A 26,973-nucleotide genomic window follows, 5' to 3' on the forward strand; every position below is an offset into this window, starting at 1 on the left:
AAGATAAGGACCTTAAATCAATAAGGCTATTAATATCTGAGGCATAACCTAGTAAATATTAGCATTGGGATTCAAATTCAGACAATGCAACTTGGCATTATCTACTCCTAGCCACCATCCTATAAGGCTTCCTATGATGCAATAGGGCATTGAGACATGGATAATCATGTGTCTGTAATTGGAAAATCAAGGGAGAACATCTTTTGGAGAACAAGGTTACTGGAGAAAAATGTGTCCAGATACACATTTGATCAAAGCTTTACACATAAAATGTTGGGATATAATTACGCTGATTTTGAATAGTATCCCTGACTTGATGAGTCACAGGACTAATTCTAGAAACAAAATATTAGAAATAAACAGATCACGAGGTTTCATGTTAAATCCTGTGTTGACACAAGAATTTCTGAATTGTCTTACCTTTTTGTTTTATTCTTAGACAGGCAGCACCAACCTATGTTATCATGTGAATGCTTCCTGTCTGCCCCAGGGAGATTTGCCAGTGTTTATTCATGTCAGTAATTGCTGAGTACTTAGAATCTCTGCCTTTACAGATGAAAAAAAAAAATGCATCCTATAGATCCAGAGGATAACCAATAAATACCTGAGTATTGGAAAGGAAATACAATGAAGAAAAAATAATTTTTAACACCCACAATAAGTCATTTTACACATTGTCTTTTATGTTCAACCAAAAACCTTGAGAAAAAGCCCCAGGTGTCAAGGAAAATCTTAATAGTAGAAGAGCACAAAAGTACAAAATAATAAAAAAGGCATTAGCATAGGGAATTCAAGGGTGAGAAGATAAATGCTGAGTGTAAAAGGAATAAGGCAGCAGCCCGTCCCAAGTTTTCAAACTGAACAGCTGGTATTCCAGCACGGGCAGGTCACTTTGAGAGTCCTGTCTCTGTAATTTCCAAAGTTAGAGAGTCTTACTCGGTCCAGAAGCAGCAGACACAGTCCCAACCCAAGAAGGGATGCCCAAATGGTACCCAGCAGCAGAAGCAGTAGCAGAGGTGCATATCTGAGCATTACAATGAACACATTTTGCTAAAATATCTTCAAATAATTGGAGGTATTTTCACAAAAGAAGCCCAATACTGCACAGATCCATTTAGACACGGAATGAGCATCGCAGAGAATCTTGCCCTGTGCCTGCTCATTCTCCATACGTAGCCTGAATCACTAAGCTTAGACACTCTCATCCATGAGCATGACCTTCCTGCTGAGATTTAAAATAGAAAGAAAAGCACTCAGTAAAGGTTTCAGTTTAATCAGCCATACTTTGGAAAGCTAGCCAACATGTATACCCATCATCCATCTGGGCAAAAGGCTTTACAGCTTTTAGACATTAAATGACTCACTCTGCAAAGCTCTTTCCAGACTAATGGTGGCTCTAATTTCTCTATTAGGCGGACCAGAATATTAGGGAGGCAAATCTTTGCTATTATGCTCCCAGAGAATGAACTCCCCCAAAGCACAGCTGAGTATAATAGCTGATAAAACCTTGAAAAGTGCGAGGTTAAAATTGTGTTTATCCGCACCATGCCATCTGTATCCCCTAACAGCTTGAATAGGAAGGATTTGTTCCTAAAGCGTTATTATTTTTACTAAAAATTGTCCTTGTTTTTCACTACCCTGAGGAAATAGATGGCATTGTAAAAATGAGACGGCATTTATTATAACCTAACCTATGGACCACTTTTTCAAAAGTAATTTGGTCATTTGACATCATATACCTCCCAGTGAGAATAAATAGAAATAATGTTTTTTGTTCTCTTCAAGTTCAACTTGCCCTTTATGTCAGCTTCCTTTTCACATCCTTTTTTATCCAGTTATCCATACCATCATTTGTTTATATTAAATGAACCTCTTTCCAAGATATTCCTGAATTTATCTGCCAAATTTAATATTTTACTGTTTTATTAATATGATGGTAGATGCCAATATGGTGTTCCTTGAGAGGTATTAACTAGAAGAGGGCAAGGGGGACTTCTGGGTACAGGGAGTAGTATTTTGGGAGTTTGTCCTAATTATGGAGCTGTGTTTCATAGTGTGAAAATTCACAAGGCTCCAAACTTAGGATTTGTTTACCTTTTGTCGGAAGATGTTACACTTCACTAAAATTTACCAAGAAAAGATGGCCTATTTAATAAAATTCAGTAATACCCAGGACATTGGTTGAATAAAATATAATAGAATTTGGCAAGAAACAAGTTTTCTGAGGAAGGCGGAACTATTAAAACACTTCTAAATTGCACTTTTAAATAAATTATCAAGGTACAACATCTTAATTATCTCCAACTAAATAAGTAAACACAGGTAAGAAAGATTATTTACAACTATAAATTTTACTTCTCAAAAATAAACTGTTTTTAGGTACTCTAGATGCAGTAGGTACACACTAGCAGCTAGATTTCTACTCAGTTATGATGGGGCAAATACAAAACTTTTACATGTCCCCTAAATGCTCATATACTTTTTTTTTTTTTTTTAAGATTTCATTTATTTATTTGTCAGAGAGAGAGAGCACAAGCAGGGTTGCTGCAGGCAGGGGGAAGAGCAGGCTCCCCACAGAGCGAGGAGCCCTGTGCAGGGCTCAATCCCAGTACCCCGAGATCATAATCTAAGCCAAAGGCAGACACTTAACTGACTGAGCCACCCAGGTGGCCCAAATGCTCACATATTCTTAAAAATAAAGGTAAAAGTACGATACTAACATGTACATCTAGGTTGGCTATGGAACATCCCTGCTGTGATCAGGGTTCGTTGGTAGCACGTTTCATTAAAAAAAAAAAAAAAAAAATTTAGAGGCACCTGGGTGGCTCAGTGGGTTAAGCTTCTGCCTTTGGCTCAGGTCATAATCCCAGAGTCCTGGATCGAGCCCCGCATCGGGCTCTCTGCTCAGCGTGGAACCTGCTTCTCTTCCTCTCTCTCTGCCTGCCTCTCTGTCTACTTGTGATCTCTGTCTGTCAAATAAATAAATAAGATCTTTATTAAAAAAAATTTAGATGTAAGTCTTCAGTAACATGAGAAACTGAAAGACATAAACCCAAAATGCTTTTACCTTGACTAAGAAAGACTGCTTTCAATCTTGGAATGCTGTTTGAATATCAGAAGTTTCTTTCTTTATTAACTACACAAGTGGCATTATTAAAAATGAATTAAATTATCCCAAATTATCTAGTCCAATCTTTCCTTAACATGACAGATATCTAAAGGAGGTAAGGAAGAAGCCATGGAATGTATAGTAAGAAGAATTTCAGAGGAAACTATGGAAAGTTAGAAGACAGCTGGCTTAGATTATCAGACGTTCTAAATTTCTCTTATCAGTTCACTTGGAGGAAGAAAATTCCCCAAATCAAGAATTTGTCCCCTCTGGGGGCCCCTGGGTGGTTCAGTGGGTTGAGCATCTGCCTTAGGCTCAGGTCGCAATGTCTGAGTCCTGAGATTGAGCCCCCTTGTTGGTCTCCCAGCTCAGGAGTCTGCTCCTCCCTTGCCCTCTGCCTCTGCCCTCCTCCCCCAAGTTGTATGCTCTCTCTCCTGCTCTGTTCTCTCTCAAATAAAATATTTTTTTAAAAAAAGCGTTTGTCCACTCAAAGATATTTTATAGGTGACTAGATCTCCCTGGCAGGGCAAGATTATCTGATAGTCTCTGTACATATACACGCATAATTGTTAACTAAGTGAACATTTGAAGATTGGGTACATGGGAATGTTTATTAGCTATAAAGATTGACTAGATAAATAGATGATTTTTGTCAGTGAAGCAATGGGTCCAAGTGAAAGGTTGAAACAAATAAGATAATATGATAAAAAGCTTGCCACTCATTGAAGGAGCAAATAAATTTATAAACAGCTTAATGATAATATACTGCAAAATACTTAATATAAAATAATTAACTAATTATAACAGTTTGAGTCAAGGAAAACAAACCTTGGAGAACTAACCTTTCAGTATTTGTACCCCTTCTGGGCGCATGGTAAAATTGCATTCTCTTGTCCCCACACTATCATGAGAAGAGCCCTATGTGTGCCCTTCTCATACACTCCCCATGTGCCAACTCATGCTATAAATAAATAAAAGACAAACTTTTTTTTTAATTACCAGATTTTTATGTTCATGATTACTGCAGGAACCCGGCCTACACTTACTCATATATACATAACCAAAGGCAAACAGTAATGTCTAATGTTCATCAAACAAGAATCAGAGGTTTAGTAGGTACATTATAATAGTCATAAATGTAATTTAAAATGAATGAAAAATAATGACATCACTAACAAAAACAAAAACATTACATTCAAGGTGTAATGGGAAAGGGGAGATGCTTTTGTATGACTATGCATCTGTATTGTTGAATGAAAGGCCTGCAACTTGTTCACATCTCCCTATGTCTACATACATGAACCATAATCTCTCACACTGACTCTGGTCTTAACTTCGTAATGCATTTTGGTCAAAAGCACAGTTGCAAATGCAAAAGAGACACATGAAAATGCTTGCATATTTAGCTTATTTCTTTTTAATTGCTCTTGAAAACCTGCTGCCATGTGAAGGAACTAGGATAGCCTGGTGTTTGATGAGGGACAGGTGCTCCCAGTCCTTGCCACTGACTCAGCTGACAAGCACCCTGACTGCAAGGCTCTAGAGTGCAGCCATCCAAGCCTAGTGTCAGCTAAGCCCAGTCCATCCCAGAAAATCTGTGCTCTACAAAAGCATGAGCTGAATAAATGATTGTTGTTTTAAGCCAACTGAGTTTGGGGGATAATTGGCTACATAGGAAAAACTAACCATTACAAATATTGATAGCAAAGTCCTATAGCATTCAACATGCATTCTGCATTTGCTCAATAGCAGTTACCACATCAATCTGCAACTATCAAAAGTGAGGGAAAAGGTTCAGGCTGTTAATAATTCCATGCAGTATTATACACTTACTTTGGCAGAGTATATGCTCTCCTCTTGTTCTCTTGCTTTATCCTGGGCAAGCTTTAGGGGAAAATTTGGACTGCTGCTACTGCAACTGTTGTGTATACTGACCCACTGTTGTCATGTCAGCCAGGTGCAAAGGAAGCATAGCTACTAAGGTATGGAATGTTCTGAGGACATTCTAGACAATGGTTTAGTTCCTTTTTTAAGCTTATTTGTTTTTCTTTTTTTATTCAATGATTCCAATTATAAATAAGACTTTTAATGATTTTGTTATACACACATATCATTATAGATATTGGTAACAAAGCACCATTGGGGTGGTTTGTTACACAGGTGAAGAAATTTCTCAACATACCAGGGGAGGAGAAAATAAGGAGGCTTAAGGAAGTTCAATATAAAATTAGAGGTATTATAATGTTATTTAATATATATTATATAATTAAATGTTATGCAACTATATGGTTATATATAATGTATAATAAATACAAAATAACAAAATAGAATATACTATTATAACTATATACTATAATCATATCATTTATAACATGGAATATAGAATAATATAATATTACTAAAAGTAATGGGAAAATCCATCCTAATAATTAAAAAGAGAAATTCTAAAATCATTTACTTGTGAGCAGTAAGAATGGGAAGGGGGTTAAGATATAAAATATTCTTTATTTTGCTCATTTTTGTGCCATCTGATATTTAGTTCCTTGAACATGAAATGTGTTTATAATAAACCCAGAGGTATAAAGGGAATACAATTTTCTTCCCTGAATTAATACGAAGAATATCTGTTTGGAGTATAAGTAAATAATTTAACTACATAATTTAAAACATTATATATCAGAACAGAGGTTTAACATAGGACAGAACACAAAATCTGCATTAGTTTTTTATAGTTTTATTGAGACCCAATTGAGATAAAATAGTTAAGGTGAATAATTTGATGTATTTAGAATATATCCAAGAAACTCTCACCACTATCAAGAAAATGAACATTTTGGGAACTTTCCAAAATGCTCGGTGAAACGCGGTGCTGCCCGAGCTCTGCCCAGCTTTGCGCTCCCCCACACCAGCTTCCGCCCTCTCACTGGCTATAGAAAATGGTGAAAGAAACCGCTTACTATGATGTTTTGGGGTCAAACCCAATGCCACCCAAGAAGAATTGAAAAAGGCCCACAGGAAACTGGCCTTGAAGTACCACCCTGATAAGAATCCAAATGAAGGAGAGAAGTTTAAACAGATTTCTCAAGCTTACAAAGTACTCTCTGATGCAAAGAAAAGGGAATTAAATGACAAATGAGGCGAACAGGCAATTAAAGAAGGAGGAGCCAGTTGTGGTTTTGGCTCCCCCATGGACATCTTTGATATGTTTTTTGTAGGAGGAGGAAGAATGCAGAGAGAAAGGAGAGGTAAAAATGTTGTGTATCAGCTCTCAGCAACCTTAGAAGATTTATATAATGGTGCAACGAGAAAACTAGTTCTGCAAAAGAATGTGATTTGCAATAAATGTGAAGGTCGAGGTTGTAAGAAAGGAGCAGTTGAATGTTGTCCCAATTGCCGAGGTACTGGAATGCAAATAAAAATTCATCAGATAGGACCTGGAATGGTTCAGCAAATTCATTCTGTGTGCATGGAGTGCCAGGGCCATGGGGAACGGATCAGTCCTAAAGATAGATGTCAAAGCTGCAATGGAAGGAAGATGGTTCAAGAGAAGATTCTAGAAGTTCATATTGACAAAGGCATGAAAGATGGTCAGAAGATAACATCCCATGGTGAGGGAGACCAGGAACCAGAACTGGAACCAGGAGATATTATCATTGTTTAGATCAGAAGGACAATGCTGTTTTTACTCCTCGAGGAGAAGACCTTTTCATGTGTATGGACATACAGCTGGTTGAGGCACTGTGCGGTCTTCAAAAGCCAATATCTACTCTTGACAACCAAACCATTGTCATCACCTCTCATCCAGGTCAAATTGTCAAGCATGGAGATATCAAGTGTGTGCTAAATGCCAATTTATCGTAGACCATATGAGAAGGGTCACCTCATCATTGAATTTAAGGTAAACTTTCCTGAGAATGGCTTTCTCTCTCCTGAAAAACTCTCTTTGTTGGAAAAACTCCTACCTGAGAGGAAGGAAGTAGAAGAGACTGATGAAATGGACCAGGTAGAACTGGTGGACTTTGATCCAAATCAGGAAAGACGGCACCATTACAATGGGGAAGAATGTGAGGATGATGAACATCATCCCAGGGGTGGTGTCCAGTGTCAGACCTCTTAATGGGGCCAGCGAATAACACTGTTGGCATTTTATGTGCAGTAGTGAATGAGTGAAGGACTTGAATCATAGCTCACTACTTGCTATTGTTTTTAATATTCAACTATAGTAGTGTTTCAAAAGTTAGATGAAGAATAGACTCAAATATAAAAACTCAAAAAAAAAAAAAAAAAGAGAGAGAGAGAGAGAGAGAAAAGAAAATGAGGGTGCCTGGGTGGTTCAGTGGGTTAAAGCTTCTGCCTTCAGCTCAGGTCATGATCCCAGAGTCCTGGAATCAAGCCCTGCATTGGGCTCTCTGCACAGAAGGAAGCCTGCTTCTCCCTCTCTCTCTCTGCCTGCTGCTCTGCCTACTTGTGTTCTCTCTCCCTCTGTCAAATAAATAAATAAAATCTTTTTTAAAAATGAAGATGAAATGCTGAAAAAAATATATATATATTCTAAAGTTTTGTTCTGAAAAGAACATAGAAATTGCACTACAGAGAGATGAACCAATTATGCAGTGTTTGAGCTTATGTTTATTTTTTGGCTTGTTGGTTAATTGTTTTGCTTGTTTTGTAAGCTGAGAGGTGCCACAGCATGATTATAACCTGGAATGCAAGTTCCAGAAGAAAGCAAGACATCTGATGACATCAGATGTCTTGTCATCTGTGTCACCGGCATAAAATTCATGAGAAAGCAAGACGAGCTTTTAACAGAAGTAGTGATATTTTTTATTAATGTAGATGGAAAGCTAAAGGAGTATGAGAATAAATGTTCATAGTGGAAGTTTTGGGGGTAGGAAGTTAAGGAAAACACTATATGTTTATTTCTGTATTCTAAAATACAAATGTAAAGAAGGATGTTAGGGAAGGCAAGATAGGAGGTTTAAGAAGACAGAAGGTGAGAGATTATTTTTACCTTCAGACTGAACTTATAGAGCTCTAAAATAAGCATTTTCTTTCCTGAACTAATTAGGATAAACTGTTAAAAATATCTGACAAGTAATAAAATAGAGAGATATTAGGATTCAAATCAAAACTCTATTACTAAATGCATGAATTTGAATAACTTGTATCACCATTATTAGCCCCAACTTTTCCATCTATAAAACACAATGACACCTCAAAATGTATATTCTAAAATTCCATGTTCCTTTATGAAATTCAGAACCCCATGAGTAGTTTTGAACAAACAGAGTCATCGGTGCTCATGAAACTATTCTTACCAGTCTGAGCTCAAAAATAAGGTAGTGCACTGCACAAATCTGGAAGTCTGCAGACCTAACAACAGAAGTGATATGGTTGTGCTAGTGTGGGCTTCTCACATACTTGAAGTGGAAGCGAGCATAGGGAAAGTGCTCCTCTTAGCTTCTTTCTCAGCACAGATTTCCTCCCACTGGTTATTTGTTTTTCCCTTTTCTCTTTCCTTTGCTGAATATTCTGTATGAATGTGCTCCTTTTAGGACATCAGTGAAGTGTCTGGGTGTTGGGATAATTAGTAGAAGCACACTATTTTCACTGGCTTCCTCCATATCTAGTTGCTGTCAGCTCCCACGGGATCTTGAAGGGGCAGGAGGAGACTGCAGCAGGAGATACCTGATCAGATTCACACTACCTGAGGGCACAGACGGCCTCCGAGAGCAATGAGCACCAATGAGACTGTAAAGACCTATGAAACAAGAAATTGGCCCAAATTCTTCTTTTTCTTGCTGTTCAGCACAATTCCCTGTTTGCCACTCCGTTGAAGGCTCCATCAGTTTGAGTAATGAGGCTAAAAACCAACTCAAGATTAATTACTCCAAGGCAAGTGAGTTTTAGTCTGGAAGCAGCTTTAGATGGATTAACCACCAATTTCATAATAGGTGGCACAGAGGAGTGGGGAGCAAATGGAAAGTAATGCACAGAGAAGGAAACTTACACAGATTTCCAGGTAATATAAAACACAAATAAAAATATCCCTAATTACTAATATAAAATATGGAATATCATCATATGAGTAGATAAGCTCAGCCTTGGAAAAATCATGGGATCACAGAGTTTATTAGGTGGTGGTGCCATACTCAAACCCAATTCTTCCATTTTACTTTAGTCTAGAGAATTAAGTGTCTTTGCTCACTAATCAAATTTTAAAAAAGAAATAGGAAATGCTCTGGGGTGAATTAGCAGCTCCTTTCCTTTTCCATGCAAGTTTTCCACAAGAAAATTCAATAAGTGTTTTATAGAATTTGTAGACCAAATTTGGTTAACTTAGTAAGAATTATATAAACTGCTGAAAATAACTTTGAGGAGATAGTTTGTAATATTTAATACTTTATGGACAAAGTATCTTTAATCAGTAAATTATCATTCATGAATAATTCCATGTTTGGCTACTTTGACTACAGCAGTTGTATGTTTTAATTATCACATAGTCTTCTGTAAACATAACTGTTAAACTCTGCATCCTTCTTTCCTTTCTCCATTCAAAATGAAAGACAATTCTTCAAAGCAACCCATCTTTTGTCTTACTAATTTTTGCATACCACACCACAGACCCTAGGGTGAATTCAGCATACGCTGCTAAATTTTCAATTAATGCTCTACCAAGCTAAATACATGAGAGCCACTAAATACAGTACATGGAAAGTGATGAGATTATAATGTTGCATTTACTCTTCCAACTCTTCTGGTTTTTTTTTCCCTCAACTCTAGGTAAAGGGTTTTAAGGGAAATTAAAGTAACTGTAACATAATTGCCTGTTTCAGTAAAGAAGGTCACAATTTGCTCTTTATGCCAAGAGCTTAAAAACAACTGCCAAAATAATACTACTGGTAGCAAAATGAGCAGTAATGACATTTTTTATCTTGTTCAAGAATAATCCTTCCTATATCTCTGTTCAGTTTATTTCTTGTATGCATATGTAATTAATTATTCATGGTATTACTCAAAAGCCTTACTTACAGTTTTAATTGAGCTATAAGTGACATAAAACATTATATTTGTGGGGCGCCTGGGTGGCTCAGTGGGTTAAAGCCTCTGCCTTCGGCTCAGGTCATGATCCCAGGGTCCTGGGATCGAGCCCCACATCGGGCTCTCTGCTCAGTGGGGAGCCTGCTTCCTCCTCTCTCTCTGCCTGCCTCTCTGCCTACTTGTGATCTCTGTCTGTCAAATAAATAAATAAAATCTTAAAAACAAAACAAAACAAAACATTATATTTGTTTCAGTTGTATGACATAGTGATTGGATATTTGTATACATTCTGAAATGATCCTCACAGTAAGTCTAGTAAACATTTATAACCTCACATAGTTATAATTTTTTTGTCTTATGATGAGAACTTTTAAGATGTACTCTCTTAGCAGCTTTATGCAAATATGCAATATGGTATTATTAACTTTGGTCACCATGATGCATATTACAACCCCAGGATTTACTTACCTTGTAAGCAGAAGTTTGTACCCGTGACCCCTTTACCCTATTTGTTTTTATATGATAATGCTTAAACAGCGCTTACTTTGTGCAGACAATATTCTAAATCTTTTTACTAATATTAAATTATGTATCCCCACATCTTATTTTGGGTCCTCCAAGAAGCAGGCACCGTGGTAGGATGACATGTGAAAGCCATTTATTAGCAGAAATACCTATGTAGGATAAAGGTGAAGAATGAGGAGTAGAAAAGAAGCAGCTTCAGACTCCAAAGCAGGCAAGGCATCTGGGGAAAGGAGAGGGAGAAGGAAGGATGATCAGAGGAAGAGTCTCTGACTATAGCACGGTTTGCAGAAAGATTCTGCCCAGTCAATGGAAGTCCCTGAACCAAAGCAGCAGGTGAGTGAAGCCCCGAATCCTACAGAAGTGGGCGGTACCAGGACTCTTGCCATGATCAGTCAGTGATTGGGAGTATCCTGGGAGAAGGCTGGCTTCGGTGCAAATGCTAACATGGATGCAGAAGGTGGCATCCTAGGACAATGGTCAGCTTTGCATTTCCTTGCAGCTGGTTTTAATGAAGGATATCTGAGCACTGCAACTCCATGCCTCTCGCTCCTCACAACAACCCTCTGAGTTACATATCACTCCATTTTAATTATGAGAAAACAGAGAAATAGAGCTTAATTCAAGTCCCTAAGGTCACATCTCAATGTCCAATCAAGCTACACAAATGTCCTCATTTGTTGTGATTATTTCATACGTTCTCTGACAAAATTCCATAAGCTACATATATCTTTTGTTAGCTAAATAATTTATGATAAATTCAGAAGACAATTCTACACTGTAGGTGTTAATATTTAGAATATTAACAGAACATTCAATTTCCATGTGATCTGCTTTTAAATTCCTCAGTAGAAATTGCACTAAGCAATAAGGGATTGAGAAGGTTAAAAATGGAAAGAAATATTAGAAGCTGCCTGCAATAGTAAATTAAAATTCTAGGGGAAAAAAATAAAAAAAAACTCAGAGAGGTTAAAATTCACTTTTCCATTGATTTTCATGCCCTTTTATACCAAAGCAATATGGACAACATTAGATAAAGGAAGAATCAGATACTGTGAAGCCTTCTTTTCTCTGATTCTCATGGTTGTTAAAATAAACAAATTGGGTCATCTTTTCAGGCCACTGTCCTGTGATCTAAAAGTTAATTTTTATTTTTCAAATTATAGCCGCTCAAAATCTGTGAGTACTCTCTGCAGTAGGAACACAGTGACCAAGATGCTACACATGGCAGCATCCTGTCAAACAAGGTTCTAATTTCCCATTGAACATTTGCCTTAATTCTCTAGGTCTCCAGTTTCTCATGTATGCACAAGCGGAATTGGATTCTATCAGAAATGTGAAAAAAGAGAGGGTCATCAGTCACCTGAGAAGTCTGGAAAAAAAAAAAAAATCAGGTTTCCTGGCCCAGATGCAGAGAATCAATTTAATTAAATTAGAGTGAGGACAGGGAATTTTCTAAAAGTGCATTAGGATAGATTTGGTTTGGGAATCACTAAACTAGATTAGCTTAGTTATAAAATTATTTAAAAAAAAAAAACCTCTCTACTTACTTAATGCTAACATTAAAACTCATTTACAAAACTGCTTACATTCAATTAAATTTATTATGATTTCTTTTCATCTATGCCATGTAGTCAGGAAGACTATCAAAATATATTGCAATTGGTTTTTAGCCAAATATCACCTAAACTGTAACATTCTAATGCATAATGTAAATGAGAAACATAATCCATCTGCTTAGTAGGATAATGAAATCTTTTGTATCGAAACTTAAAAATGTACACATATTATCTACAATGACATGTTAATCAATTATTTGTAGAAATGCTTGCTATTTATTTGAGACAAAATTTCCCATGACTAGAGTGCAAAATTCTTTTCAAGTGGGTATTCTTTGTGCATCTGGAAGCCCAGCCTTCCACAGTACAGTCTAAAATTTCAGTTGAATGATGCTTTTAATTTCAGTTTCTCTATTTTCATATATCAGTGGTAGATTACCACTTCATGTTACAATTACTCACAGTGCTTATCTGTAAAGGAAATTCAAAAACATGATGTGAACATAATGTGCTACCAGCACAAGCAGACACCACCGCTCCTGCTCCTATCACACCTTCTGTCAATGTGTTCATTCATAATAATAAAAAAAAAATACACCTTCAAGGAAATAATTTGATTAAACCTTATCAGAACCACTAACATTTCCTATTTGTGTGTAACATTCCAAATACTCAAGAATCGAAAAAGGCTCATCTGAATAGCAGGGAGGTACACTTCATGGCAACATTTTTCAACATACAGCAAGGAGACAGTGAGCTCTGTTCTTGTCTTTGTTTCTGTGACATTGCAGGTGTGCAGCAAAGAAAACCGTGCAGTGCTGTCTTGATGTTATGGTTTGGAAATTAGCCTAATCGCTGCTTCAAGCCTCCTTAGTAGTTGCATTAGATAGCTTACCTGTATTATGTAACTTAAACTTGCTTCCTGCTGCTTCTACCACAGCTCCCTCCCAAATATATACACTTAGATATTATTTTAATCCAGAGCTTATCACTCTTTTATATAAAGACCATTAGAAACATTGTTATGGGGGAGCCTGGGTGGCTCAGTCAGTTAAGGGTCTGCCCACCCCTTTAGGTCATTATCCCAGGATCCTGGAATGGAGCCCAAGCCTGGCTCCCTGCTCCACGGGGACTCTGCTTCTCCCTCTATGCCTTCCCCTGCTCGTTTTTTCTCTCTCTCTCTAATAAATAAAGTCTAGAAAGAAAGAAAGAAAGAAAGAAAGAAAGAAAGAAAGAAAGAGAAAGAAACATTGTTATCGTGCTAATTAACTATATTCTCCACTCAATTCTGAAATCAGGAAGAACTACGGAGTGAATTGAAGATGAGAGACCTAAAGGGACAAGAGTTATTATCATCCTTTTAGGGATCGTAACGGAAATATTCTTAAAACCACATTTGAATTTTGAAGTATGTACTTAAAAGAATGATTCAAGATCCCTGCCATAAATCAAGCAGTACAAACATGCAGAAAGAAAAAAGTATTTTATCAGCTTCATCCCATTTTTTTTTTATTATCTTTATCCCATTCTAATTCCATTTCTCTGGAGGAATCAGTATTAACTGTTAAGTGTCCACTCTGCCACACCTTTCCTTACACTGTTCATGTGTACACATAGAGATTTTTGAGCTTTCCATGTTTATTTTAACACAAATTACACGCTGTCTAGTAACTTACTATTTTCCCCACTTGCTTTTTTTTCCTCGACCCTTAACTTCTCCCCTCCCTAACCAGCTCACTCCCTCAAGCTCCCTCTTCTCTCTCTCCCTAATCTCCTTCCTTCCCTCCTTCCCTTCTTCCCTCTTTCCTTCCTTCTTTCCTTACTCTCTCTTTTCTCTTCTTCCTTTAATCATCCTACGACTGTGCATGGGAGGCCCATTAGAGCTCCATCAGGAACCTGAAAGCAATCTAGACTATTTTCCAAGCCTGGAGAAACTAGGAGAGCAGAGAGTTCAAAATAGAAACTGCTCTTGGCTTTCGAGAGATATGCAGTGCAGGGGTTTGTTGCCTGCAGGATTAAGAAACAGTTCCCACAGAATCCACTGCAAACCTCCTGTTCTCTGTCCTTGGACCTGCCTGTCATTCTCTTTCCAAAAGTGTGTAATGGCTTCTCAATGGTAACATCTAGCCCAGATTTCTGCCAGCAAGAGAGCCTGGTAGAACAGATCAGTTTCATCCCTTGAGAGGCAAAGGAGAGTGTGGAAGTGGAGGAACAACCCAGTAAGAGATTTGACATTTTTGAGACTTCACATGACTCTAATTTTTTTTTTACATTACAAAAGATTTTTTTTAAATGGCTAAGGATTGGTTTATGTTGGAAATCTCCCACCCCTTCTCTCTCAATCTTTTAGTCTCTCTTTATCTCTTGCTTGCTCTCACTTTCTCTTCCATATGATTTTCCAACCTCCAAATTTTTTAAAATTTCATAAGTATAAACTTCCCTGTAGGTATTTGGGGGGGGATTATTTATTTTAATTCCTTGAACTAGGAACTAAGTGGACTAAGTGGACCTTGCGATATGCAAACTAATGCTTTTCAATTTTATTAAATTTCCTCATACATTTTTCTTTGAGAATCTCCCAATAGCATTTCTGTGTGACTTTCAGAAGCTTCTACTCATTGGATATATGCTTTACTGAATTGATATCTATTATTTTCTTTCATTTTCCATTTATTTATTTTCTAGTTCTATTTTCTGGAAGATGTTTCCCAACTTTTATCTTCTAGCCTTTCTTTGAGTATTGTTGTTTTTTTTAAGTGTATAAAATTTTGTACTTTTAAAAAACGTTCCTTTTATATTACTTTTTTTCCCCATAGATGGAATATCTTCTATTAGATGTCTTCTTAGGCACTGAAGCTGCTTTGCATACATGTCAGCACTAAAGGTGGCAGGAGGTTGAGAAGGAGTGGACATCTCTGATAACAGGGTTAACACAGCAGTCCTGCTACCTTTGGACAAGCATATCTTGTTGATGTCACTGCTATTTCTAATCACCTTTTCTAGTGGTTAGAGAAAGGCAACTTACTTCTACTTATTGACTTGTGACTATCATGCTCAAATTCTATAGGTCATAAGTGAAGAAAAGTAAAAGGTGATATTCTAGGAGCTTCTACTACCAATTCTCCCCTAAGTCTCTGACTAGATCACAGTCACAATGCTGTAATTATTTGCAAAGAGTCTGGGAAAAGTGTGTGTGTGTGTGTGTGTGTGTGTGTGTGTGTGTGTGTGTTTGAGGACACCACACCTCAATAATTTGGGTTTCTGTTTCTATGTAAGTAACTAATCCTTTTATAGTCTATCCTTTTGGCAAGCTAACTATCAAGTGGTTTACTGATTCCCATATATTGAAAGATGCAATCTCTTCACAAGGGACAGACCCCAAATTTCACCCAGTTACCAAACAACCCCAAAGCCCAGGATGTTTGCTTCCTGTGTATGACTGTATCAAGACAGTAGATGATACATCATAGTCCACTAACTTGAAGTTAGTAGGCACGTCCTCTGTCCTCAATAGTAATGAATGTATAATGATGGGGAAAGAATCATATTATCTGTAAAAAAAAATTTCCCTTTAGAAAGCATATGAAGAAATTACTAGTGTATAGTTCTACCAAATACAATTGTGCAAACATAACATAAACTCCTATCCGGAGGCAGGCTCTGGCTCTGCTCTCTGGAAGGTATTTCCTTATCAATTTCACTGGGCCAAAGGTGGACAATGGGAAGGATATCCAGAATTCCTAAGGGATATATAGTTTTAACAGCTGACTCTGTGATGGTGTATGCTCGGGGGCCTTGAAATTATTTTGAGGTACTTACAGGCACAGACTACTATAGGTTGAGAATGGAGTTTCCTTCACAAAGGAAATAACAATAATAATAAAATATTAATACTCTCATTCATAAACGTAATAGATTTCAAAAATTCCCTTACACAGTAACATCAGTGGTTACATTTACAGTATATGACACCCTAGTGAGAGATCTAGTATCTTTGTAGGAGATTTAGGATATTTTGGAACACATCGTTTTTTAAGGATATAAGAAAATACAATAAAGAAAGTACAAAATAAGATGCCACAAAATCCAGTTTGTCTCTACATCTATATTTACTAGTATTTGGCTTTGAACAAGAAACAGACATTCCTTAACTTAGTTTTGCCTTCTTTAAAATGCTATTAACCTCTAGAGGAACAAATGAGATAATATGAAGGAAAGTGTTTTGTGGATTATAAAATAGCCCATTATATTAGGTATTATTGTTATGACAGCAATCACTGAAAAGCACCTACTATAATAGAAAATTTTCTTTATATCAAGTATGTCATAAAAGAAAAAAATTATATAATCTGCTGAGCATGCTATCAAGTATTGTATATTGCTCAAGGGACATTTCTATGAGAACTTGGCATTGCTATTCTCTCAGTGTCAAATGCATCATTGTGGCTGCATTACAGAGCATCATTATTTGGGACATCTTTCACAAATTTCACATTTAATGAATATATATAATTTTCTTTTTTGAAGCAAAAATAGAGAATGTGGGTTCTTATGATTGAAAAGGATTATAATTTATTGTAGAAATAAATTCTTATCAAGGGCTGTGTGCCCTTGTTTCAACAAGCCTTTATTAAAAGCCCAGTTCAGCTATATTTCTTAATGGCTGATGAACTATGGCAAAAACATACTGAACACTGGGAAAAATCTGGGGCTAGTCACAATGTGCAAATATAGATGTATCAGTCTACACTTCCTATTGTGCAGATGGATTGTTTTCCTAGTGCTTCTGGAATGAATCCATAGTATTCTGTCTTATACACATATCTAGGGCTCCAGCCCAGGACAATCTTTTCATTGTCAAGAACCAGTGTCAAAACACTGGCATCAGATCAGTAAAATGTAGACAACAAAGCTACATTTTAACCACCCAGACAAAGAATGCTGGACTGGCTACACAGATATTACTTTTGTGTAGAGAAAATTGTTTAAACAGAGTGAATGACTCATTTTCATATAATCCAAGCAAATTTTTAAAATTTAATTTTCAGGAGTTTGTATATGTAAACATCAACACATATGTGGTGAAATGTGCAATTTTTATGTTTGTATCATTATATATATATGAGCATATATATGCATACATTTGCATATAAACATATACACACTTATATGTACACATCATGTATACGCACATTTGCACTTGTGTACATATGCATATTATACATAACATATTTATATATGATTATCATATTTTTACAGTGGACAATCTATCTCTGTTCCACCTTCATCTAACCTATACAAACAAAAAATAAGGATTATTACTGTTTTGAGCTTTTATGTTCTTGATGTTAACTACATTTATATAAGTGACAAAGAACATATGACCTAATACTCTATTACATAAAAAGTAATGTACCATAACACTCTTTTGCACCTTCATTTAAAAGGTGTATGCAGGGCGCCTGGGTGGCTCAGTGGGTTAAGCCGCTGCCTTCGGCTCAGGTCATGATCTCAGGGTCCTGGGATCGAGTCCCGCATCGGGTTCTCTGCTCGGCAGAGATCCTGCTTCCCTCTCTCTCTCTCTCTCTGCCTGCCTCTCCATCTGCTTGTGATCTCTCTCTGTCAAATAAATAAATAAATAAATCTTTAAAAAAAAATAAAATAAAATAAAAGGTGTATGCATACTGTATGCATATTAATACACACCTTCTTCATACTTTTATACAGGTACAGAAATTCTACTCTATGATGATCCATAATTTAAATGGTCCCTTCCTGATAGACAGTAGCATATTAAATATCATTTAATGTTTAAAAATTACTCCAAAGGGAATCTTCAATATATTATTTCCTAAGAGTGCAATCAGACATCCTGGTCAACCTAGACAACCTACGAACCTGGGTTTCTCATAGGCCAACATAGAAGAAATGGATAAATTCCTAGAAACATGCAACCTAGCAAAACTGGATCAGAAAGAAATAGAACATCTGAATGACAAATGCTAAGTAAAGAGATTGAATTAGTATTCAAAACCAGGGAAGAAAAGCCAGGACCAGATGACTTCACTGATAAATTTTACTAAACATTTGAAGAAGAATTAATGTCAGATCTTCACAAATTTTTCCAAAACTTGATGAAGACAAAACACTCTCAAACTTATTTTGTGAGGCAAGAGTTACTTTGATATTAAATCCAGATTAAGAACAATGTAAGAAAACAAAACTATAGGTCAATATCCCTGATGGATATAGATACAAAAATTCTCAACAGGATACTAGCAAACCCAATTCAGCAGCACATTAAAAGGATTATGTACTATGCTCAAGAAGAATTCATCTTTGCAATGCAAAGATGGTTCTACATACCCAAAGCAATAAATGTGATATGTCACATTAATAGAATAAAAGAAAAAAGTCACATGATCATCTCAATAAATGAGAAAAAAGTATTTGATAAAATTAAACATCAATTTATGATAGTCTCATCAAATTAGGTACAGAAGGAATGTACCTAAACATAATAAAGGCCATATGTGACAAGTCCATAGCTAACATCACATTCAATCATTACAGGTTTAAACCTTGGGGAGCCTGGGTAGCTCAGTCAGTTAAACATCTGCCTCTGGCTCAGGTCATGATCCCAGGGTCCTAGGATCAAGCCCTGCATCGGGCTTCCTGCTCCGTGAGAAGCATGCTTCTCCCTCTCCCCCTGTCTGCTGCTCCACCTACTTGTATTTTATCTCTCTCCTTCTCTCTCTCTCTGTCAAATCAATAAACAAAATCTTAAAAAAAAAAAAAAGGCTTAAACCTTTTCCTCTTAGATAAGAACTCCCATTCATACCACTCTTATTCAGCATAGCTTTGGAACGCCTAGGCAGAGCATCAGGCAAGAAAAACAAAATTTGACAGGAAAAATTATCTCTGTTGACAACATGAATTTATATACAGGAACTCCTAAAAATGCCATTAAAAACTTATTTGATCTAATCAACAGATTCAGTGAAATTTCAGGATAGAGAATTAACATGCAAAAAGAAATAAGGTTTCTATACACTAACAGTGAATTATCAGAGAAAGGTAAAGAAAACAATCCATTTTATAATGGCATAAAAAGTAATAGATACTTAAAAATAAATTTAACCAAGAAGGTGAGAGATCTCTACAGTGAAAACTGTTAAGACACTGATGAAAGATACTGAAAAAGATAAAAATAAATGGAAATATTTCCTGTGTTCATATACTTGAAGAAAGAATTAATATTGTTAAAATCCCATGCTAGACGAAGTCATCTTTAGATTCAATGCAATCCCTATCAAGATTCCAATGGGATATTTTACAGAAAAAAAAAAAATTCTAACATTTGTATAGAAGCAAAAAAGATCTCAAGTAGCCAAAGCAAACCTGAGAAAGAAAAATGAAGTTGGAGGCATCACACATCCTGATTTCAAAGTATATTACAAAGTTAGGAGTAAAAATACTATGATGCTGGCATAGAAACAGAACACAGATCAACAGAACAGGTTCAGAGCCAGAAATAAACTCATGCATATATGGTCAACTAACATTTAATAAGCAAGTCAAGAGTACCCAAAGGAGAAAAGACAGTTTCTTTAATACATAGCGCTGTGAAGACTGGAAGGTCACATGCAAAAGCATGAAATTGGACACCTATCTTGTATTAATCACAAAAATTAATTCAAAATGGATTAAAGACTGAAATGTAAGACTAGAAACAATAAAATTCATAGAAGAAAACATAGGGAAAAATCTTCCTAATATAGGTCCTGGCAGTGTTTTTTTTAAAAATACATAACATCTAAAGCATAAGCAACAAAATAGAAAAAGAAACAAGTGAGACTACATCAAACTAGAAAGCTACTGCATAGCAAAAGAAATGATCAACAAAATGAAAGGCAACCTATGAAATAGGAGAAAATATCTGTGAACCACACATGTGATAAGGGGTTAATATCCAAAATATATAAGGAACACATACAACTCAATAGAAACTAATAGTAATAGTAATAATAATAATCCAAATTAAAAAAATGGGGAAAGGACCTGAACAGACATTTTTCCAAAGACATACAGATACCAACAAGTACATGACAGGATACTCAATATCACTCATCATCAGGGAAATGCAAATCAAAACCGTAATGAGATATCACCTCACACCTGTCTGAATGGCTATTACCAAAAAGACAAGAGATAACAAATGCTGTAGAGGATGTGGAGAACAGGGAATTTTGTGCACTGTGGCTGAAAATGTAATTGGTGTAGCCACTATGGAAAACAATATGGTTGTCCCTTTAAAAATTAAAAAGAGAAATACCATATAATCCAGCAATCCCAGTTCTTGACATATGTCTAAAGGAAACAAAATTGTTATCCCCAAAGCTATTTGCACTCCTATATTCATTGCAGCATTATGTACAATAGCCAAGACATGGAAACAAATTAAATGTCCATCAGTGGATGAATGGATAAAGGAAATACAATGTTATTCATTCATAAAGAGAAGAAAATCCTTTAAAAATTTTTTGTGGTCTTTTGAATAATGGAAGATTTATCAAACAAGAGTTATGTTATTTTATTATTTCTTTATAGTTTCAGGTTTAGAATTGAGTGATTCATCACTTATATACAACACTCAGTGTTCATCACAAGTGCCCTCCTTAACACCCATCACCCACTTAACCCATCTTCCCGCCTACCTACCCCCCCTGCAGCCCTCAGAAGATATTTGCGAGTGACACATCTGATAAAGGGTTATTATCCAATATATGTAAATAATTTATCAAAGTCAACACCCAAAAAACAAATAATCCAGTTTAAAAATGGACAGAAGAGGGACGCCTGGGTGGCTCAGTTGGTTAAGCAGCTGCCTTTGGCTCAGGTCATGATCCCAGCGTCCTGGGATCGAGTCCCACATCGGGCTCCTTGCTCATCAGGGAGCCTGCTTCTCCCTCTGCCTCTGCCTGCCATTCTGTCTGCCTGTGCTTGCTCTCTCTCCCTCTCTCTCTCTGACAAATAAATAAAATCTTAAAAAAAAATAAATAAAAATAAAAAAAATAAAAATGGACAGAAGACGTGAATAGACATTTTTGAAAGACATACAGATGGTAGACTAACAGACACCTGAAAAGATGCTCAACATTATTCATCATCAGGGAAATAGAAATCAAAACTACAGTAAGATATCACCTCACACCTGTCAGAATGGCTAAAATTAACAATATAGGAAAGAGAAAGAAATCCTGCCATTTGTGACAACATGGATGGAACGTGAGGTCATTAAGTGAAGTAAGTTAGAGAAAGACAAAATGTCGTCATGATATCACTTTTTATGTGGATTCTAAGAAACAAAAACAAAAACAAAACTCACAAAAACTGAAATTAGATTTCCCAGATTTGTAGAGAGTGGAGGAATGGGAGAAATATGTGAAGATGGTCAAGAGGTACAAACTTCTGGTTAGAAGTCCTGAGGATGTGATGCACAGGTTGGTGACTCCTATTTGACAATATCGATTCTATATTTGAAAGTTGCTAGGAGAGTAAATCTTAAAACTTTTCATCATAAGAAAACAATTGTAACTACGTGAGGCGATGGAATGTTAACTAAACTTCGTGGTCATCATTTCAATATATATACATACTCACATATACACATATATAAAGTCATCATGTTATTCACCCAAAAGTAATACAGTATTATATGCCAATTATAACTATATAAAGCTAAAGAAAAGAAATAAAGTGAAATTAAAATCTAAAAATATACATATTCTCCACTTGGAGATTTTCAAAACACAATATTATTGTAATTAAAAATAAAGCATTTTTCCAAGTCCCTGTGTAGAGGGTATGTAAAGAAATAACCTCCATGCTGCAACTTCATCTTACATCTTTCATACCACCAGAAAATTCTCAAAAAGCCTTCTGAAAATTCATTGAATTTTAAAAATATTTTTAAGTTTTTAATTCCAGTTAGTTAATATACAGTATTATATTAGTTTCAGGTACATGATACAATGATTAAACAATTCTATATATCAGCTGGTGCTCATCATGACAAGTGCACACCTTAATCCCTATCTCCTACTTAATCTACCACCCCCCTCTCCTGTAGTGCTGATCAGTTTGTTCTCTACAGTTAAGAGTCTCTTTCTTGTTTTTTTCTTTTTCCCTTTGTTCGTTTGTTTTGTTTCTTAAATTCCACAGGAGTGAAATCATTTGGGATCTGTCTTTTCTCTGACTTTTTTTGCTTAGCGTTGTACTCTCTAGTTCCATTCATATCATTGCAAATGGCAAGATTTAATTCTTTTTATGGTTGAATACTATTCCATTGAATGTGTGTGCTTGTGTATATATACATACACATATATCTCTTCTTTCTTTCCCTCCCTCCCCTACTTCTTTCTCTCTACACACACACACGCACACATACACACACACATATAGATGGGTATTTATGTATATTTATATTTGTATATATATTTACACATAGATATATTTACATAAATATTTATATATGTGTATGTTTATATATATAAATGATATATGTATACATTATATAAATATGTGTATCTGTATCTATGTATAAAGAATGTATGTATACATATCCCATCTTCTTTATCCACTCATCAACTGATGGACACTTCAGCTGCTTCTATATCTTGGCTATTGTACATAATGTTGTTATAGGGGGGCATTTATCCCTCTGAATTAGTGTTTTTGCATCTTTGGGTAAATATCTAGTAGTGCAATTGCTGGATCATAAGGTAGTTCTATTTTTAACTTTTTGAGGGAACTCCATATTGTCTTCCACAGTGGTTGCTCCAGCTTTCAATCCCACCAATAGTTCAAACAGTTTCCTCTTTTTTGCATCTTTGCCTTACTCTTCCTTGGCTTATTGATTTTAGCCATTCAGACAGGTGTGACACAATATTTCATGGTAGTTTTGATTTGCATTTCCCTGATAAATAATGATAAGCATCTTTTCATGTGCCTGTTGGCCATCTGAATATCTTCTTTAGAGAACTGTTTGTTCATGTGCTTTGCTCACTTTTAATTACATTGTTTGGGTTTTTTTCATATTGAGTCTTATAAGATCTTTATATGTTTTGTATACTAACACTTTATTTATTGGACATGTCATTTGCAATTATCTTCTGCTATTCTGTAGGTTTCCTTTTAGTTCTGTTAGTTGTTTCCTTTTCTGTGAAGAATTTTTTTTTTTTTAAAGATTCCATTTATTTATTTGATAGGGATCACAAGCAGGCAAAGAGGCAGACAGAGAGAGGAGGAAGCAGGCTCCCAACTGAGCAGAGACCCCAATGCGGGCTCAATCCCAGAACCTGAGCCGAAGGCAGAGGCTTTAACCCACTGAGCCACCCAGATGCCCCTGTGGAGAAGTTTTGTAGGTTTTTTGTAGGTTTTGTTTTCATTTTTGTTTTTGATGCAGTACCAATGGTTTATTTTTGTTTTTATTCCCCTTGCCTCAAGGGATCTATGTAGAAAAAATCTCCTAGAGCCAATATCAAAGAAGTTACTGCCCATGCTCTCTTCTATGTTTTTTATGGTTTCCAATCTCACATTTAGATCTTTCACCCATTTTGAATTTATTTTTGTGTTTGGTGTAAGAAAGTGGTCCAGGTTCATTCTTTTGCATGTGTCTGTCCAGTTTTCTCAACACCATTTGTTGAAGACATTGTCTTTTTTTCCATTGGATATTCTTTCCTGCTTTGTGGAAGATTAATTGACCATGTAATTACAGGCTTATTTCTGGGTTTCTATTTTGTTCCATTGATCTATGTGTCTGTTTTTGTGCCAGTACAATACTGTTTTGATTACTATAGCTTTGTAATATAACTTGAAGTCTGGAATTGTGATGCCTCTGCTTTGCTTTTCTTTTTCAAGATTGCTTTGGCTATTCAGGGTCTTTTGACCCTGAATTTAAATTTTTAAATTTTAGATTATTTGTTCTAGCTCTGTGAAAAATGCTATATATTTTTTAAATACTGAAAGGAAAATCTAATTCTAAAATCTTCACTCATAAGTCTATGCATTATATTAAAATATTGAGAAATAGATGTATCCTTGTCCTCATCAGCTCAGACCTCTATAATAGAATACCATAAACTGGATGGTTTATACACAACAAGAATTTAATTCTCACAGTTCTAGGGACTGAAAATCCATGATCAGGATGCTGGCATGGTCAGGTTCTGGTGAGAGCCCTCTTCTAGGCTGCATACTGCCTTGTGAAGAGCAGATAGTTTTCTGTTTCTCTTTTATAAAAGCACTAATCCCATTCATGAGGGCTCCACCCTTCTGGCCTAATCACCTCCCAAAAGCTTTACCTCTGAATACTATCACATTGGGTATTATGTTTCAGCATATGAATTTTAGAGGAACACAATCATTTTATAGCAAACCCACAATTAAAATACCACTAATTTTGTTGTCTTCAATACTTGAAATACACTTTTAAATTTTTTTATCAATTAAAAATTGTTGATAATAGATTCACACTTACTTAGGCATCAATAGAGAAGTAGAAAAAACAGAGAGATTCAAAAAACTACATTCAATGTCATTGGATAGCTCACAGAATCATAAGGAAATTTAATACAATCAGATATCCAAAAGTACACAATTTTGAGTTTTATAAAGAGAAGTACTTATTTTCAGGTTTTTAAATTGAGATTCTTATTCTAAAAAGAGAAAATCAGATTAGTTCAGATTTTATTTTGCTTAATAACGTGTCAGTTCTCCCCCTTATGTGCCCAGCGCTATCAAAAGCTAAAGAACTAGGAAAGAGCATAACCACTATGAAAGAGTTGTTACCTCACCAAAAGAAAAGCCAGAGTTGCTGATGATAACATGTTTTCAGAAAACCTTTTAAAATAGTAATCTGTGATTAATAATTTTATTTATATATACATACATTCACATTTAGAAACATATTTCAGACATCTATGATTGTCATTTTGGTTCATTTCTCAAAATGATGTACAATAACTTTACCAAAAGTAAGGAATAATAAAAACACATCTCAACTTTTGCTATTAGGAAGTAATTTCTTTCACATTTTTCAGGCAAATGAAAGACAACCACAAGATTAATTTCCCTACTTTTTCTTGGCATGCAGGAAAATCTTTGTGCTATTTCTTAAATTTTTCATGACATACTTTTTTTCATCTTAATCTCTTCTCAAATACATTTATCAGAGGCAATATAATTTAATATTTATATGAAGTAACCCATGGCTGTTAACATATTTTGGCAATATTATTATGAAACAAATGTTTCCCTGTTATAGGATTAGCTGATTCATAAGGATTGTTATGCTACTGACTACAACGCCAAATGGTGATGTCCAAATAGCAAGCCACAGAATTAATCACTATCAAAACACATATTTTGGTATCACAATGAGGCAGTGGAACTACAGAGATACTCTCTATAACTTCTATACTGTAACTAGATAAGGAAGAAAGAATTGCTATCATTACTGCTTTTTCTAGAAGCCCTGGTTTATCATGGAGAAACCTCTCCAAGATTATTTTAAAAATTTTTTTATTTAAGTGCAATTTAGTTAATAATAATATATAATATTATATATTAGTTTCAGTGATAAAATGTAGCAATTCATCAGTTGCATATAACCCCCAGTGCTCATTACCTCAAGTGTCCTCCTTAACACCCATCACCCAATTATCCCTTCCCCCAACCACCTCCCTTCCAACAACACTGTTTGTTTTGTAGATTTCAGTGTCTCTTATGGTTTGCCTCCCTCTCTGTTTTTATCTTATTTTTCCTTCCCTTCCCATATGTTCATCTGTTTAGTTTCTTACATTCTAAATATGAGTGAAATACCACCTTTTATTAAAAATTAAGATAATGTCTAAAAAAAAAGATAATGTCTATATTTCATAATATAATGTAATATCCAGTTAAAACTCATTTTTACTATGTATATAAAACATCAACAGCCAAACTGATACAATGACATTTGTTTTTAGAAAACAGATGGTAAGAAAGTATAAATATATTGGCATAATATGTGTATCTCAAATGTGACTCTAGAAATATATTGAAGAGTGATGGTTATAAGATTATTGAATAAAAAACCATCAGAGTGCCTTCTTATCAATTAATTGACTACTCTGATACATGGCTCTGTTTAGAAACCGTTACTAAAACATTAATGGTTATAAGCACAATGCAAACTATTTCATCATCCTTTAATTGACCATTCTGAATACGGTATAAGGTACTGAGAGTAAAATGGAATAGAAGCTATATTAAAAGCTTAAATTTTTAATAAGCTTTATATAAAGTAACTAATTAAATACATTAACTGCAAGGTTAATGTTGAGGCCCCAGTGTAAAACGTTGGAAATATAGCTTTAAATGTTCTAATTAAAAGCCCTTTCAATTGAAGTTATTTCTTTAATAGGAAGTTTAATTTTATAGAGTAGTACGGGGAACTAAAATTAAAATTCTGATTTCATACACATACACTCACAGAGTCAGTCATATACACCTTATTAGTAACTCAGGCTTCCCATAACTCTATGCCATTTATACTAAGGCAAAAAATTTTATCTTGTTGAGGTGTCTCAGTGCCTCATTTGGTTAAGCCTCTGACTATTGGGTCTGGCTCAGGTCATGATCTCAGGGTCACAGGATCCAGCCATGTATCACACTCGAGTTCACAGCGGAGTGTGCTTG

The 26,973-nt window shown here is 35.5% G+C and overlaps 1 pseudogene; it reads left to right on the forward strand.

The window, feature by feature from the left end:
* Positions 1 to 6,045: 6,045 nt before the first annotated feature.
* Positions 6,046 to 7,226, forward strand: LOC125108318 (dnaJ homolog subfamily A member 1-like; annotated as a pseudogene).
* The last annotated feature ends 19,747 nt before the right edge of the window (positions 7,227 to 26,973 follow it).

This window comes from Lutra lutra, chromosome 1 (assembly GCF_902655055.1).
Source record: "Lutra lutra chromosome 1, mLutLut1.2, whole genome shotgun sequence".
In the NCBI taxonomy this organism is placed as follows: Eukaryota; Metazoa; Chordata; class Mammalia; order Carnivora; family Mustelidae; genus Lutra; species Lutra lutra.